The sequence below is a fragment of the Dromaius novaehollandiae genome, chromosome 5 (assembly GCF_036370855.1).
Source record: "Dromaius novaehollandiae isolate bDroNov1 chromosome 5, bDroNov1.hap1, whole genome shotgun sequence".
Taxonomy (NCBI): Eukaryota; Metazoa; Chordata; class Aves; order Casuariiformes; family Dromaiidae; genus Dromaius; species Dromaius novaehollandiae.
The window spans coordinates 9,456,262-9,473,107 of NC_088102.1; the positions used below are offsets into that span (position 1 = coordinate 9,456,262).

Below are 16,846 nucleotides of genomic sequence, written 5' to 3' on the forward strand. Positions count from 1 at the left end.
CTAGCTGTTTTGATTAGCTTTTATTTTAGTTTTATTGCAAACTTTTGTTGTTAATTGATGACACAAATATAAAGCTGTACAGTAAATACGCTTGTCGGTTTTCTCGTCTGCATTTGCAAATGTTTTATAGTGTGATGAAAGCTACTACTTTAATGAGTAAAATATTCAGCCTTGCTGGGAAGATTTGTACTGTGCCGTGAGGTGTGTAAGGAGATTGATGTGTGCTATCTGCAATATTCAACGGTTTTATTAGTCTTCAGTTTATGAAATCACATCAGATGATCATTTGAACAGCCTCCACATATAGTAATTTCTTATTTGGATGTTATATGCTTATTTATTGCCTGAAAGACATAGCTTTTTGCTTCCAGAAGCGTAGGCCCTACGCCACAAGGAAATTTAGGCCTTTAATTCTGGATTTAATTCCTAAACGAAGCGGGTTTTGGGGGCGGGCGATTCCCAGCCGGCCGCAGGGTGTGGAGGGGTCTGTTGAGGCCAGAAGGGAGACGGGGGCTACCCGACCCGGGGAGGTCAGCAGGGATGGTGGGTACATGCCCCTCGGCAGCTCAGCAAAGCAAGCATGGTGCAAGAATAAAAGCCTTATTTTGATGTGATTTGTAGCATTCGGCTTCCAAGCCAAAACTGAAGCCTGCTTGCGTCGCCTTGCTGTCACTGCGACACAAATTTTCGTGATGCAACAATTTTTTTCCCCTCCTATTCCTTCTTTCTTCTGTGTTTTCTCCAGACGGCTTCCCTTTCGTTCATCTTCTTACCCTTAATATCAACAGCTTTTCTTTCCAGTTCTTTGCTCACTGAGGATTTTAGTCTCCTATTTAAGTTTCTCCTTACGGTCATGTCTAATGACCCAAGCACACGCGTTCTCCACTAGTGAAGGAAAGCAAATGTGTTGAGGATTAACTACCAGTGCTTAACATATGTGTTACTTGGAGTTAACAGATATTAATGAGTCATATTTCTGGTATTTGTAGTAAAACAAGGCTCGATTCAGTTGCCCGAAATGAAACGGTGCGATGGGAAGTAGGGGCTTGTGAGCATCCCGCCGCGTTGAGGCGGGAGAGCAACCGTCTCGCTGCTTTGCCGCACCTCTGCCTTGGCCCTCTGGGGCCTCGTCTGCAGGAGCGTCGGGCGCTTGGCGCTCCTGTTGAAGTCGGCACGTTAGACGCTTAACAGGTGTTAAACTCATTGGAAAATCACGCCATAAATATTTAATTTAACAGTGGTGCAACTTGAAAAGGTTTCTGAATAAATACAAATCAGTATTTTCCAAAAGCAGGTAATAAAGGATGTTTATTTTTCCCCTTGAGAGCCTAAAGTACATCCTTAAGATGCATAACAGAGTTTTCTGATGATGATTAGCAGATCTCAGATACAAAAAATTTTGCAGCGAGACTCTTCAGAGAAGGTTGAGGATACATGCAGATACATGAGTTAAGAAGATTTTGCACTCCAGAAGTAGGCAATGTTCCTGCTTAACTAGTATCAAGGATGTGGGAAACCATTAGTGGGTTTTTTTGCTTACAATTAAAGATTTATGGCATACTTTTCATTTTTTTTGCTAGTAGTCTAAATGCCATGCCTTTTAAATGGCATGCATAAATTTCTCTGTTCAGCATTGTTCTTATATGCCATGCATTCATTTCTTTTGTTCAGCATTGTTCCTCTGAGAGGTGAATGGCTAAATACTTTTCCAGTGATACAAAAATCATGGTAATTTATATGCAATTAATAATAATGCACACCCTGAGCATTGCTCATTAGAAAACGAATGAAGCACATAATATATCTGTATCCAGGAGGCATTTGCTGAGATCTTGCTAACCATTTTGGTTTGTAGTGATTTACAGTCCTGCATGTTTGTCTTTATGTGTCTTAAATATTTAGTAAGCTGTATTTGACTGCAGAAGCACCTTGCTTTAATCTCCAGCCCTTCAGTTCAGCTGAGTTATACTCAGGTTTTAAAGAGCTGCTGATTTAGTCCTGATCCCAATTAAAAGGTAACAGTACCAAGCTACTGTGTGCTCAAAAGACTAGGAAAGGAGTGCTGGTTCTTGGTGATTAAAGCAGAGATAAAAAAGTAGTATAGTGCACTGTTATTTCTGGGGAAAGGATCTGGAATATCTTTAAAGAAAGAAACTGTCCCAGCCAGATGTGGCGTAATTTCTGCGTGGTTTCTCTTTTATTTTAATACCGCAGAAAATAGCGGTTAGAGTATTAATCAGTTACATTATTGGGGGAAAAAAAAGTTTTGTTTACTGACGTCATAATGATAAGCAAATTTTGTAGTTTTGGAAAAAGTTGCTAATTTCCATCACATTTATAAACAGTTGGAGTGCTAAGCATGTTTCAGGAAGCTTGCTTAAGCTGGATAGTCTTTCAGTAAGTGGACCTTTTAATATAGCTTTATTATTTAATGTAACTTTATTATTTAATGCAGCTTTAGTTGGTTCCAAAGACAGTAGAAAAAATCCTATTTTTGAAATCTTAGAATTGCTTGCTTTTTTCTGAAATTCTGATAAAAAAGTACTTTCAAAGAACTTTTTTAAGGATCATGCAAAGATCTTCCTGTTTAGATGAACAGATACTATGTATCGGTATTTTCAGAAACAAACTGGATTTCTGAGAAATTTTCTTTACCACAAATGCTGTACAACTTTTTGACTTTAAGAAAAAGACAAATTTCCCAGAATTATTCTGGGGTTGTGCTTAATGTATCTGTCAACGTGGTAGGAAACTGGTAAAGGCAGTGTAAGTAATTTTAAGAAAGCTTATTTCGTGTAAATAGTTTTCATTACTTTTCTTACTGTCTTTTTTTTTTTTTGGTTCTAGTGGGTGTCAAGATTGGTGCTTCATGAGAAAAAGTCCTTTCATTCTCTGTGTGTTACAGAGATGTGGCACAGTGGATGTTCCGATAATAGATGTTGCAACTTTAATTTCAATTACCAATTGCACAGTTTATCTTCACTAATGTCTTCTGTGCATATGAAACAGGTGTCATATAAGTATAATATGTTGAACTCCTAGAAAATAATAATTGCCACTTTGAGCTACTTAAAACCTAAACTCTAGTTAGAACAGAGTCATGCTCTTGAGTTCTTCAGTAAGGAGGGGGTTTAGGTCTGGAAGCTTTCGATTACAAGCTTAATAATTTATTTTATATTTACTTGACCTGAATTTTATAATGTTACTCATGAAGTGAAATCTGTTGTACCGAGAAAATGTTGGAATGAAAAAGCCTTTCAAGTCACTACTTTTAAAAAATTTTGAGCCCGTTTATTGCAATGTACTTGAAATTGGTAATGATATCAGAGAGGACAGGGTATATTATCAGGGGAATAAATGTGTCAGGTTAATCTCCTGAAGAACTTGCCTTGGAAGAAATGAAGCAGGACTGCAAAGCACAGCTGAATCCACTGTAATAAAACAACGTTGTTCTGAATGAAAGCATATGAATATATAATAGAAAAGCAAATCATGCTTGCTGTGAATATGACAAAAGCCCTTGGTAGAGTTTTCAGATTTGATTAGATTTGGAAATACACCTCCAAATTCTCCCCGTGGTCTCAGTTGCATTTATCGACTGTCCATTTTGCTGGTGAATGCCAACCGTTGGCAATACGGCTCCGTGGGTGCTCCTGAGTCGCGAGGTCTGCCTGTGGCTAACCGTGCGTCTGAGGCACTAGTGCCCTGTTCCGCTGTCTGAGCTCCTGGCCTCGGAAGGACGCCTCAAATTAGCATCTGCTCTAGCTAGGTTTTTCCTATCTTTTCAAGGGGTCTTACGACACCAGAAAAATCCCCTTTTTCATTAGAGGGAATATCTGCAATACTGCATGTCCTGCGTTTTGCTCCGTAAGGTGGAAGTTTGTTTGGATCTGATTGGTTTTGCTGGATTATTTTTGGTGAAGTAACGTCAAAGAAAGGCTGTCGGCACCTACGGGCTCCTTTATTGCATTTGATATTTTGCAGCCTGACAACTTAGGTGTGGGAGTGAGAGGGCCTGAAATGCTGTTTGTCTTTTCCAGCCTGAAAATTTTCTGTCTTTTCCAGTCTCTTCAAATGCATTTTTTGATACTGTGCACGTCTAGCAGAATCCGTATCTTTTTTCCCCTGGCGAAGAAGAAGGGAAGAAGCCCCCAGACATTTGTTTGCTTCTCATCTAGGATCACTGATAATTATGAACCTGTTATTTTTTTGGTTTGCTGTTTGCACAGACAGAACCGTTGTACTGCGTGACACGCCGTTTCATTGCAGGACGGTATTAACTCAGCTGGAAGTCAATGTCCGTAACGCTTTTGCTACATTTACCATGACTTGTAATTTGTTTTTATAAACCCAAAGCAAACAGGTTTTTGCTTCGGATGTGCAATATTGCTATTTTATTTTACATTATGAGACTGGTATTTATAGAGGGGAAGAGAGTGAGCTCAGTTTTTCCAGATTACTTAGATCAATCCAAGACAGCATGAAACAAAGTTCATTTTAAATAATCCAAGGCATTTGTGGGCATCTGGAAAAAAAAATGCAAGTGATTACTGCGTTATGTTTCTGCCTAGCTTATATATCAGTTAGACCCAGGTATTTCCTTTGGTTACAAAGCACTTTTGAGTCACTGTATCCAGAAAAGAGCTGGGTGTTTCAGAACCCCTTTTAGTAGGAAAAATAACGTTGAAATGGTGGTTTCAAAAGTTGAGACCTGGCTATGGTAGAGGTTCATTGCTTGCAGCTGCCACGGGAGGCTGGCAGGCTGGCGTGCACGGGCCAGGAGCCGCTCCAGGTTCGCTTTTTGGGGCAGAGCAGGGCTTTGAAAGAGGCAGAGAAGCCCCTGTGTTTGGCGGATTTGAAGCTTTTTAGAGTCTTTTCCTGGCAGCTTTGGTATGCATTCTCTGTACAAATTGGTCCTTTGAGATGGGATCTTAAGTGTGTTTTTATATGCTTTAATTTTTCCGCCATTTATTTTTATTTTTCAGCATTGCCTTCAGCTCTTTGTCTCATTTACCTTTGATATCCTGTTTTTCCCTCTCCGCTTTGAAGCCGGTTACACGGCTTGGAATTCATGTGTACTGCTCAGTGGGAGACACTAAATTGTATTTCTTGTCTCTTCTTGTGCTTCAGGCCTTTTCTTTATATGCGACTAACATGCTAGCACGTATTTCCCACTTGGGATAAAATTCCTTACAGAAGATGCTCAGCCTGGAAGTGCTTGTTGAGATAGTCGTTACGAGATTCTTCTGTAGCTTAATTGATTTTTTTGGGTTGTATTTTGGTCAGTGTTTCCTCTTAGAGCATCTTGTGATGGCCAAGGGAGGTTGCGACTGTTGGTATGGCTTTACATGTGTGAACCTTCCCCGTGAGCCTACGGAGTCAGCTTTTGGGTTGAACAGAAGGTACTTGGTAAATAAATTCTCTAGGATAGAGATGCTGTGACGTAACTATTTTCTTACGTGATCTGTGCTTTGAGAATTTCTCTGGAGTATAATTTTATGTTTGTGCTTTGCTGCAGTATATAATTATTTAAATCAAAGGTTAATCAAAATGATTAATGATTTTGAACAGGAAAATGGTGACATTTGATGAGTACCACCACTCAAAATAAATCTTGCTGGTACTTTTTACTCTCCTAACTTTTAGAAGGACAAGTTTATAGAAATTATGTTTAGTATTTTATTTACAAAAAGCAAAGCCAAGGAAAAATGGTTTCAGCCCTTCCAAGCTCCTGCTTTTCAGGTCGTGCATCTGCCTCGTTAAAGGCAGTTGTACGGGGGGGAGCTTCCCAAAAGACCTTGAAAGGAGCTGACACACGCATGTACTTGTTCACAGTTGGCTTGAGGAGTCGATCTTGTAAAGCCTGGAGTAACGGTGTAACCTGGCTCCCGCTGCAGGTCACTGCTGTTCATACGGGCTAAGAAGCCTCTTGTAATAAGGAGATAAATCAGAGGCAAGAAGTGGAAGTACATTGATTTGACCCAACATGTTTTAAAATGTTTTTAATGTCTGTATGCTAAAATCTAGTGAGCAGCAGTCTTTCCCCCTTCATTAAAGGAGGACACAGGAGGAAAGAATATCTTTCCTTCTGTGCCTAACATCACATGCCCAGGCATACCCGGTTAGACAGGCACCTCCAAGAGATTTGGGAGGGAGAAAAGCAGCACACTGTTAGGGGAAAGGTAGAGCAGGTTTCCTTTCCCTCTAATTAATTTCTCTTCTTACTGAGTAAGGAAGGAAAGGAAAGATTATTTTATTTTATTAAGAAAAAAAAAAGTTCCTCAAACCCAACTGTGCAGGAGCTGGGTATTTGTTAGGATTTGATGTTTATTTTGGCTGTTCTGAAGCTGTTTTGAAGATTGATCCTCCAACATGGGCAGACCTCAGTATGAATAATCTCATTCTTCTTGCACATCTAATGGGCTTGATACCCCTGAAAGCACCGCTGCATTGAACTCTGAACCATGCATCTGTAGTGTTTCACATCAGGCAGATGTTCTGTACAGTCCAGAAATCAGCTCCTCGCCAGCTATTGTATTGCACAGATTCAGTCTTCAGCCTGCAGTATCTGGGCATATTCGTGGTTCTCCTGTAGGAACTGTTTCTGCCATTGACTCCCAAATCATTTGCAAGCGCGTAGGATAGAAGCTCTGCACTTTTCTGTCATGCAGAATCGGTTCATCAAGGTGAGGTTACCAAAAAGCTCATCTCTTCATGTGTGTGGCCCTCAGTCCTTTTCTTTATCCTGTAGGAAGGGAGTTACAGAATTGTTTCCCAACCTTTCATGCCTGTTCTGCCAGTGAGCTGACAGAACTGAAGTTTCATGTTTCCTAATTTGTTGCCTTATTAAAATGGAGTGTTTTTCCTAAAACCGCAGTTTTGGAATTGCTCACTTTTGAGTACTGGAATTTAAAATACCAAAATTTCTGTACCCACCACAAACCTGCATGTATTTTCACTCTGGAGTGTATAATTGGAGAGAAAAGCCCCTGGAATATCTTAATAATAGGACCAACCACTTAAAAACACCTTCTCAATGCAAACTAACAATTTTTGTAAGTTCAGTGATGCCACAAATCATTTCCAGTTGTACATTTAAATTTTATAGTACAGACATTAAATGCTGTCAAAATTTAGTTTAGTGTGAACATAAAGGAACATGGTCAGCTGTTACTGCAGAGAAATATTCCCATGTTGTCATTTATTTAGTCTTATGAGAATATTGGGGAAACATGTATAAATAAGCCCTTCAAGATAGGGTGAAGAAACATCTAGGGTTGTATGAGAGTTTCAGCAGTAACAAGCCTCTACCAGATTCGGTGCTTGGCTCCATTTACCCAAAATGATTAGAGCGCTTTCAGTTTGAAACTCCAAAGGCATTGATCTGGGTTGACCTTGTGGCCCAGACACAGGTCAAGTCTCCTTATTTTTACAGCAGCCTTGTTGTTTGTTTAATATAAATTGGATATTGCTTTTCCGCCTCCCACTCAAGAAAAGCATCTCCTTGTAGGATTCCAAGTGAGGTCAGCTGGGCTGCACAAAAACGCAGAATGGACTTTTGTGACTGTCTGAAATAATTTCATCATGCACTTGAGACCAAATAGGAGCAATTTTAGCCCAGAAGATAATTCTGTGTGACAGTTGTATTGAGAGCTCCTTGTTTATCTATGCTCTCATTTTCAGGTTTATTATAAGAAAATGCTCTGTGATCTTTTTCTTCCAAATTACACTCAGTATGTCTAATGTGAGACTTAATATAAATATGTATGCACAGTCTGTTGAACTTTAATAGTGTGCTAGCAAAAATAGCCCTGTGTGATTTGGGGGATGAGAGGGGAGGGAGGAAACAAAGAACTAGAAAGTGTTGCGGTTCTTGTTATCAGAACTTAAAGGAGCATATCCTGCTGTCACGGCTGAGAGTGCTTGAACGCTGTGAAGTGCTCGAGTCGTTAGTCTTCAGGTTTTTCTGATTTATTTCTTTGCTTTTCCCTGAGTGGAAAGTGATTGGCTTCTGAGCTGATTTTCCTTTGACCCTAGTCCAGCAGGGTCTGTTTGTTCATCTTTACAGTATATATTTGCTCGTTCTTTTTTAATGTAAAACAAAGGGTATGTCTAATGTGTTTTAGATTGCAAATGAAGTTGAGTTTTCAGTGAATATTCATTAACTGTTGAAGGAAATGGAGCAAAACAAAAAGTTAACTTTTTCTCAGTACAGTATGGCATATGTTATTCTACCAAAACTAATACCCAAACCAGGAAAGCAGTCAAATTAAGCAGTTTGTTTCTTGATGATTGCATACATTACCAGTCCAGATAATTGGCAGTCATTAAATTGTTATGATTGCAGTTTTTGACTGTAGCTGGGTAAAGTATTGGAAAGTTATAGCAGTTTTTTTGCAGAACTTGAGGTACTATGTTTTTTGTTCACGTAATATTTAACAGGATCTCCATAATTAGCTTTAAATTGGCCGGTGTACTGTAACTTACTCATTTATTTAAGTGCTATTCCATTACCCGGTGATGTTTCTGTTGTGCTGACGGATTTCAGTTTTGCCTTGCTGCAGTTGTTACTAAATATAGGATGAAACATATTGAGATAACTTTTAAACGTGGCCTTGGAAAATATATGCAGAAAATTTAACTTTTTCTTCTGTTGCTGATTTTCCAATTTCTTCTAAGTCAGAAACTTCTGCCCAGCATTTTCCCCTGCCTCCAATCCAACACAGAAATAGACTGAACAACCTATTTGCCATGCTTAGGATTTGCAGGGACCAAGATAACTTGCCTGTCCTCTCTAGAGCCACAGCTCTCCGTCTCTGCTCTGATACAAACCACTACTTTGTGAACCAGAAGTGTTGGGGGGAAACCACTGACTTTTACTACATTTTCCTCTCCCTCTACTTTGACACTGGAAGAGAAACCTGTGCTGTTACAGAGGTAGGAGGGGAAGGTGCAGGGTAGGGGATGATGTATGTGGACCTGAGGCCATGCAGCCTGTCTCCTGAGTGCACAGCAGCCGAAGAACCTTCCATCCTGGGCGCTTTCAAAGGCACCGGTGGCTTCAGCAGCCATCCCAAACTGTGAACTGTCTGCAACCTTCTTTTTCCAACAGGACTGTCATAGCTGGGAGTGAAAGAATACAATAAAGCCATTGTAGTCCACAGCGTGACATAGTGTGATAGATTTGAAATCTGTATTTATATTCAAAATCGATGAGCGTAACCTTGTTGGACTGGCTGCTGTAGGATACTTGGACATTGAATCCTTCTGAGGTCCCATAGAGAGCAGAGCTATTGGGTGTATATTAATAGTCTGTTCTCCCTTTTTTCAGAAGTGGTTTTAGATAAGGTATGTATGTGAAAGAAATATATGCTAAATACCATAGTGTTCTTTAAAAAAAATCAGTATGTTTCATCTCATTGTTTTGAGATCTGAAGTATGATCGACGTGCATACAAATTTGGAAGCTGAACAAAGTGTCTGGCTTATTTATTTCGTCAGGTTACCTTTGTCTTTCTGGAGTGATGAGACGGCAGTTTTAATAGAAAAAAAGTCTTTTGCATGGATTTGATTGTGCAATAATAAAGAAACAAAATAATTTAGAATCCTAATAAGACTACTGTTGCTGAAGTTGAGCAACACAATCATCAGATTAAAGCTATAGTTTAATCAATCAGTCAGCTGATGAATTAATAACAGAGATTAAAGTCAACAGTGAATCAGATCATTAGATGAAGAGAAGCAAGACTGAAATTATTGTGTTATATAACGTATGACTGATTATTACAAAACATTAAGCCTCAAAACCATGGCGAACATACTTTGCTTCCCAGCTCTCAGAGGCAGCATCCCTTCCAGTCTGTTCTTTAGTAAGTAACTTTAACAGTTAACTCTCTGCCTGAAGGCGCTACTTAGATGAAGGTGGTTTAGGCATTCATTCTTCCATTTCCTATCAAATGAACTTCGTGCCAGCAGGCTTTATTAAGCAATATTGGCTTTAAAAATTGATATGCGTATATAGTATGCCTTGAAGATGTTTGCACGTTATTCATAGCTTTAAAGATATTACGGAAGAATTGATGGGAACAGAGCCGGAAAAGGTTAACTCGTTTGTGCAGGTTGTTTGGGGAACGTCAGGGGCAGGAAAGCAGCTCGGGTGGGTCATGTCACTGATGGATGCCTGCTGTGTGCGGGCTTTCTGGGGGGGGGGGGGGGACTTCTGTAGCAGGCTGTGACTGGGGAGTCTCTTCTTCTCTTACTTGTCCTCTGGACGGCGTTTAGGAGATTAGGATCCTTAGTGTCACTTGGTGATGCAGTAGTGCCAAAACTCGACCTTTATTGCTGAGCTGTCCATTTGTGATACTGACTCTGCCCTACCTCTTGAAACATTCCCCATGCTTTGGTGAAATAACAGCTCTGTCCTCCTCCAACCTGGTCCAGTCCAAATGTGATTTTGACCTTTGGACAATTTGGAAAATTAAAAATTTTCAGGCCTTCCTGTCAATTTTTATATAATTTATTCTTAAAATCGGGACATGTGTGCTCCAAAAGCATGAAGAGAGGAGCTTGCTGAAGCAACTTCAGTCTCATTGTGAGATAACAGCTCAGAGTACTTGTGACTTAAATTTTCGTAACTTCCTGCAGCAATAGAAGCTACACTTCATCCATATATCCATATTTTCATTTTTTCAATATGTCTTAAAATATTCCTGTTCCTTTTCACTAGCAAAGAATTGAGGGAACGGAACAATTTTTTCTAATTGGATTAGAAAAGTAACCTTAACAAAAGCAGAGGTATCTGGAATAGTATACAACTAGCTTAAAATACTGCATTAGCACATCAAGAAAAAATGAGGTCTGTAGATACCAAACATAAAGAAATGGGCCTCTTATTGAGAAATGTGTTATGAGTGTACACACATTTACTGTTTTATGGAAACCGTTTACATTTCTGTTGATAGGTCTTTTTCAGTCAATGTAGTATTGCGCATAGGTGGTCTGTAAACTTTGCTGATCTTACTACATAATGTTCAATTTAAGAAACACAAAAATATTTTATATGGGCAGAATTTAGTTAGGAATTTTGGTCTGCAGTTGACATGTCCTTACAGTTTTCTTCCTTCTGAATGCTCCTGATGAGCTACGGCTCAGAATGCCACGGTGTTTTATGGCTCAGCTGGGCTGTGCCGTGCATTTCGTGAAAGTAAACCTAAATACTTATTCATCAACTCTAAAAGCATGAAATTATAATGCTTAATTCTGTTCCATTAAAAAAGAGAGAAGGGAGGGGCTCGGGAGCGAGGAAGGGAAGAAAAGAAAAAGAAAGTACTCAATGAAGGATTTAAAGCTGCTGTTTTTTTCCAGCTGCTAAATTGAGTCCAGTGTGAAGTGTGGCATGTGTAAGCTATAACAAATCATGAATTCTGTATAATGCAAAGTATCTGAGTACTATCTGAGAACAGTAAAAAGGTATCAAGTGACTTACTAGCTAGCGCGGTCTTGGTCTTATTTCTGTAAAAATAAACCTCATCTTGCTGCCCTTTGCAGACCCTTGCTGCCAATCTCTCAGTCCAACCTGAAGAGATTAGGAAAGCCCTTAACATCAAAGGGAACCGTAGCCACTATTGTCTCCGAGAGCCCCATTGTATTCTGCAGTGATTTATCAGGATGCAGCAGCCCGCCTGCTCTGGAGCCTTCACCCGCTGGCACCCACAATGCGGCAGTAGCCGTGGTGCTGTAGGTCAGACTTGCAATCTCCAAACTTTGCCTCGTAAAAACAACGCACATCTCATAACATGATAGATGGGAAACCTGTCTCCGTGATTCATTCGCCCAAACTTGTTTTGAAGATTTGCTGTTTTCACTGAATCAACGTTTTCAAGTGCTTCCTGTATTTCATCCCAGAGTGGAGAACTAAGTCATATTTTGTTCAACTAAAGAGAACACGAATATAATTAAATAATGTAGAAAATTTGTCTTTGAGCACACAGTAATCTTCAAATTCTGGATTTTTATATATATATCTTGTACAGAAAAAGATCTTTAAATAGCTGTTGGAGGAAAATGAAGATTTTATGCATTTATTGCCATATCAACCCGAGAATTGACTGAGAACATTTCTGAGATTGGATGATTACTAGGATGTAGTTTTTATATTAGCTTTAGGTTGCAATTTGAAATTGCCCCTTAAAACATAAGCAGGTCTTAAATTATGAAACGCTTGGAAATTCTGAGATCCAAGGCCTTAAGTGGGCGTGAAGTATAGTGTATATACATTATTTTGTTTCTACTTAGTAGCTCACAAGTATTAAGCACAGTGTTTTATTAACTTTTTAGTGAAGACCAGAGACTAGAAAACTTAGTTGATGGTTCAGCATTTGCTGATAGGATTTGCAACTTATGGAAATCCAAATCTAATATGGTTTTTACAGAGTACATGAGAGGAGAGCCTCAGTAATGGATGCATTTTTGTTTAAATTACTTTCCCTCTCCTTTCAATTTCAATATCTGTTGATTTCATTTTAAAGCCCATTTTAAACCAAATGAAATAGCTAAGGCTTTTTCTATCACAGTAATCAAGACCTTTAATATCCTACTTCTCTACAGACCATAGTTGTAAGAGCTCGTGTTGTGGTGGTGGCGGCTGTGTGGGACGTACCCTGTGGGAGATGTAGTGGAGCTGATGGTATCCCTGTTAGGCTCTAGTTTGAAGTGATTTTAAAAGTTGATCAAGATTTTCAGACTTTTAGGGCAATGCTCATCTTTTGCTGAAGCACACTCCTGAGAACAGCGGAGCTCCTCTCGTGCACGCGTAGTGCTCCACGTTGCAGAGTCAGACGTGTCTGGCGAGCTTCCAGGTTGAACTTCACTTAATAGGCTAAATCTGAAATGATTTAAACACTCCCTGTTTACCACCATAACCAAAGGGTCAGAGTCAGGATCCTTTGAAGCACTAATAATGTGTAAGAGAGTTCTTAGAGAGGAATTTAAATATACCTGCTGTAAAAATGTCATTAAGATGAGATGGGAAGTGTTTTAGATAAGTGATTTCAACTGAGTCCTGTATTAATGGATCACGATCAGATTTTATGTACTGTGACATACCTAGGGATGGATTTCATCCCAGTGACCTCGGGGGACTTTGGTTCGCTCTGTTAAAAGGTGGAGCAATGTGCATTTTGGTATGTGTACGAGCACCGCAAAGAATTGTGAGACTCAGTCTGTAATGAGGCAGACAGCGGAGGGAAAGTATGTCCTCAGTCTTTGTGCACACTTCTGGAAGGAAATGGTGAAACAATCTACTTAAGAACATCTGAATTTTTGCCAGTTTGTTACAGCTTTCCCTAATAAGTTCTTTACTATGTTGTCCATAAAAATTATTTTCCTTTTTTTTCCTTTTGCCTCAGTTATGCAATTTTTTTAAGATGGGCATCACCCATCATTGTGTTTAATGACCTTCCTTTCCTATAGCTCTTATCAAGTGTATTTCAGTGTTAGTATCTTTCTATTTAAGTTAGGCTCTAAGGTGATTTGTTGACTGCAGTCTTTTTCAAAATCTAGAAGAATCTTTCATTTTGCATGAGAAGGAAAAAATGGCAGTTTTTTTTCTTTTCCTTAGGACTTCAACAGCACAAAAAAAAAGATGACAGTAGGAAAATGGAGAAAAAAATAATTCAGAAACCCTGAGAGATACACACTGATAAAACTGTAGGGAACATTCACATATCTGTCATTTGGTCTCTTGAAGATCAATACTATGAGACTAATCTATGATGCTGCAGCAGTCTGTAATAACTCTAACGTATTATCTTTCAGAGTATTATTACTGGAATAAAAATTGCTGTTTTTAAAATTTGAAGATATTGGGATACTCATCTTGGCATTCATTATTTCATAAAATGCATCAACAGTGTTCTCTGTGTGCACACACAGTTCAATATTCTTTCAAAATGATAGTGAAGGGTGATCATGCTGTTCCAGTGATTCTGTCCAGTGCAGTTACGCTTGGATGGATACCAAAAAAGCAGAATTCAAAGCAAGCAAGATGCAGCTGGTTCATATCTGATGCTTAGTCTTTACAGAAGTATCATGTCTCTTAGTTTTGTGATGAAGGGAAGGAAAAGGAGTGTCTGTGTCATCCTGTTTTTGCACAGTGAGATTCACAAGACCAGCTTGAAAGGTTTTGCAGTGATTTCTGTTCCTCATAAGTTGGATTCTGAGAGTTTGTCATCTGGCTAGAAGGGAGAAGCGTGCTTAGTAATATACTTACTGCTGTACTGATAGACAAGTTATGAGGTTTAGGCTAATTATAATTTCCTGTGTCTCCATAAGTGGATTCAGAATGACTTGTTTGTTCTTGTGCTGTACTAACTTGTTTCATTTATTCTTTTTTCTTTCAAGCTGCTGAATGCCATATTACCTCTAAATTGGGAAAACATTAGATTTCCTTAGCTGAATCTTAGAGTCTTGTTCTTTCAGTTATACTTTGAAACATTAACGGACAGTGGTCAGTAAAAGCCAAAAAGGTAGAATTTTTACTGAGGCTGTATTTGAAAGCCTCCGTTAAACGTATGATCGTAGAGCAACCAGTCCTATGAGCAGTGGAACTAATAAAGTCGAGTTTCCTGCAGATTGCCGTCTTTTCCCTTGGTCATGCTCTTCCTCCCCTCCAGCAAGAGCTCCAGCTCTGCTGCTTCTGCAAGCAGAGCCTCGTCCTTTGGATATCAGGGTGGGTCTCGCTTTCTCCTGCAGTGGGGGGACTGCTTGGGGTCTCTCCTCCTACTTCTCATTTTCACAAAGCGCATAGGAACTTGGTTATTTCTGTGGCTTCTACTTCTGTCAGAGCTTGTCGTCCCTGGCCGTTCGGAGGAGTTGGAATGGGGCTTGGAGATGGATGGGCTGTCAGCACGTCATGCTGTAATTATCTTTTCCTTGCAGCGCACCTTATGTGTATGGGCAAAGACTTGCAAATAAGGAGAGAATTACTGTTACACAGTAGCTGGTTTAACAGAACTTTTGGAGGTTTTGGAGGTTTTTTCCCCCTCTCCCACTGGAGCAATGACTACTGTGCCGTTTCAAACATTTAGAAACTGTTGTTCTTTTGAGTAATTTTCAGAGTGACTCCAAAATCACAGTTTTCCTAGGGATTGAATAATGTTTAACTCTCAAAAATGCCTGCCTTAATGTTGCCTGACACTGGCAATGACTATGTAGGTGTGACACGTTTTATCAGCTTTGCTTGTAACTAACCAAAAGCAGTTTGTCATAACATGTGTCGCTTATTGATGACACAGTTGTCGGTGATTGATGAAAAGTGGCAGATTTATTTCAGCTTCAGCTCTTTCCTTTAGCATTCCTATCGAGCATCTGGCAGTGGAAAACCTCACTTGTGAGATAGGCTGTGATCTTGTTAAAAAACTATGAAATTTCTTAGGGCCTTTTTTGCCAATGTCCTGATGAGCCAGGAAGTTGTCAGTTTTGGTTTCTTGACTGTTCTTGTTGTGTGATATGGTCAAACCTGCTGTTGGGTCAGCCTGTGATTTGGTTTCAGTGTTTTTAACGGTTCTTAATTATTGCTTTGATTGCAGCAAATATTTAGTTAATGGTTATGCAGGTACCGTTTGGGGGGCTTTTACCTCTTTCATAGCATTCACTTGTTGGTTAGAATGAGTAGAAACATGTTTCTGCTTAAATGGGAGGAAAAAACCCAACTTTTTAAAAAATGGTACCTACTGATAAAAAACAGAACTTTTCCTGAAGAACTTGATTATGAAAATGTCATATCATAATCAAAATCATTTGATCATGCTTCAGATACCATGATCAAAAGCATTTAAAGATAGTGTGCCAAGGAGGGATGTTGAAGGGGCACAAAGTGGATTCCAAATGAATTGTGAGGTTCCAGATTTTGGAGTTGTCTGCGTGTCCATTAAACGGTAGACATACTGGTATGAGAGAAGTTCAGCGCTGTCGTTCAGTGGACAGTGACTGCTCAGGACGTTTAGTGGGGTTTAAGCTGATAGCAGTGTGAGTTACATCATGAGCCGAAGTGCCGCAGCTGCTCTGTCCCTAGCATCCCCTGGTGAATAATAGTATATCAGGGCTGTCTTCGCTAAACAGCTTTATGTGGCCTTTCTGCTGCAGTGTTCGGCACCTGGGATAGTACTGCTCTCTGTGGCTTCCCACCTGCAGCATCGCCTGCTCCCCGCAAATACGCAATTCAAAATAAAGGTTTGAGAGCTCGCTGTTAGGACCCCTTACACTTAGATTTTGCAGGGGCTTTTGTAAAGATTAGTTTCATATATGTGTTGCAGAGAGGTGAGTTAAGGACAGAGAAAGCACACTCCACATTAGTTTCCCTGTATTTGCAGGCTTCAATTATAACAGTGCCTTTAAGTCTTTGTTAAACACTTTTATGGGTTTTTTTGAAACATTTCCATTTCTCCTAGTGTGATAGATTTCTGTCCAGGATCTCTAAAGCCTGACCTTGGTGGCTGTAAATATTTTAAATGGCTCCACGGATGTTTCAAGCTTGTGGCTTCTTGAGGCACAGTGCACAAGGGACTGCCTCATAAATGGGCTGCGCACTGCACTTGGATTCTCACACAAACACTGCGGCAAGTGAAGGTGTTAAAAAAATATGCATGAAGGTCAAAGTGACAAATCTTGTTAGGAGATTACTGCAATAGTTCTCTTGAAAAATAATCTCTAACTTTTCAATTTGATACACACTTTTGCAAGTCGTGTTGAGGCAGGATAAAGATTACATAGATGATAGTTATTTGTGCAATATTTAGCTTTAGAAAGGGGCCGAATCCCTTATGTTTTTATTTTCCATCATTAGTAAT

At 39.5% G+C, this 16,846-nt stretch overlaps 1 protein-coding gene across 2 annotated transcripts in view; it reads left to right on the forward strand.

Moving 5' to 3' along the window:
* Nucleotides 1-16,846, forward strand: part of BRF1 (BRF1 RNA polymerase III transcription initiation factor subunit) — a 172,658-nt gene that overhangs the window by 128,650 nt on the left and 27,162 nt on the right. The window lies entirely within an intron of this gene.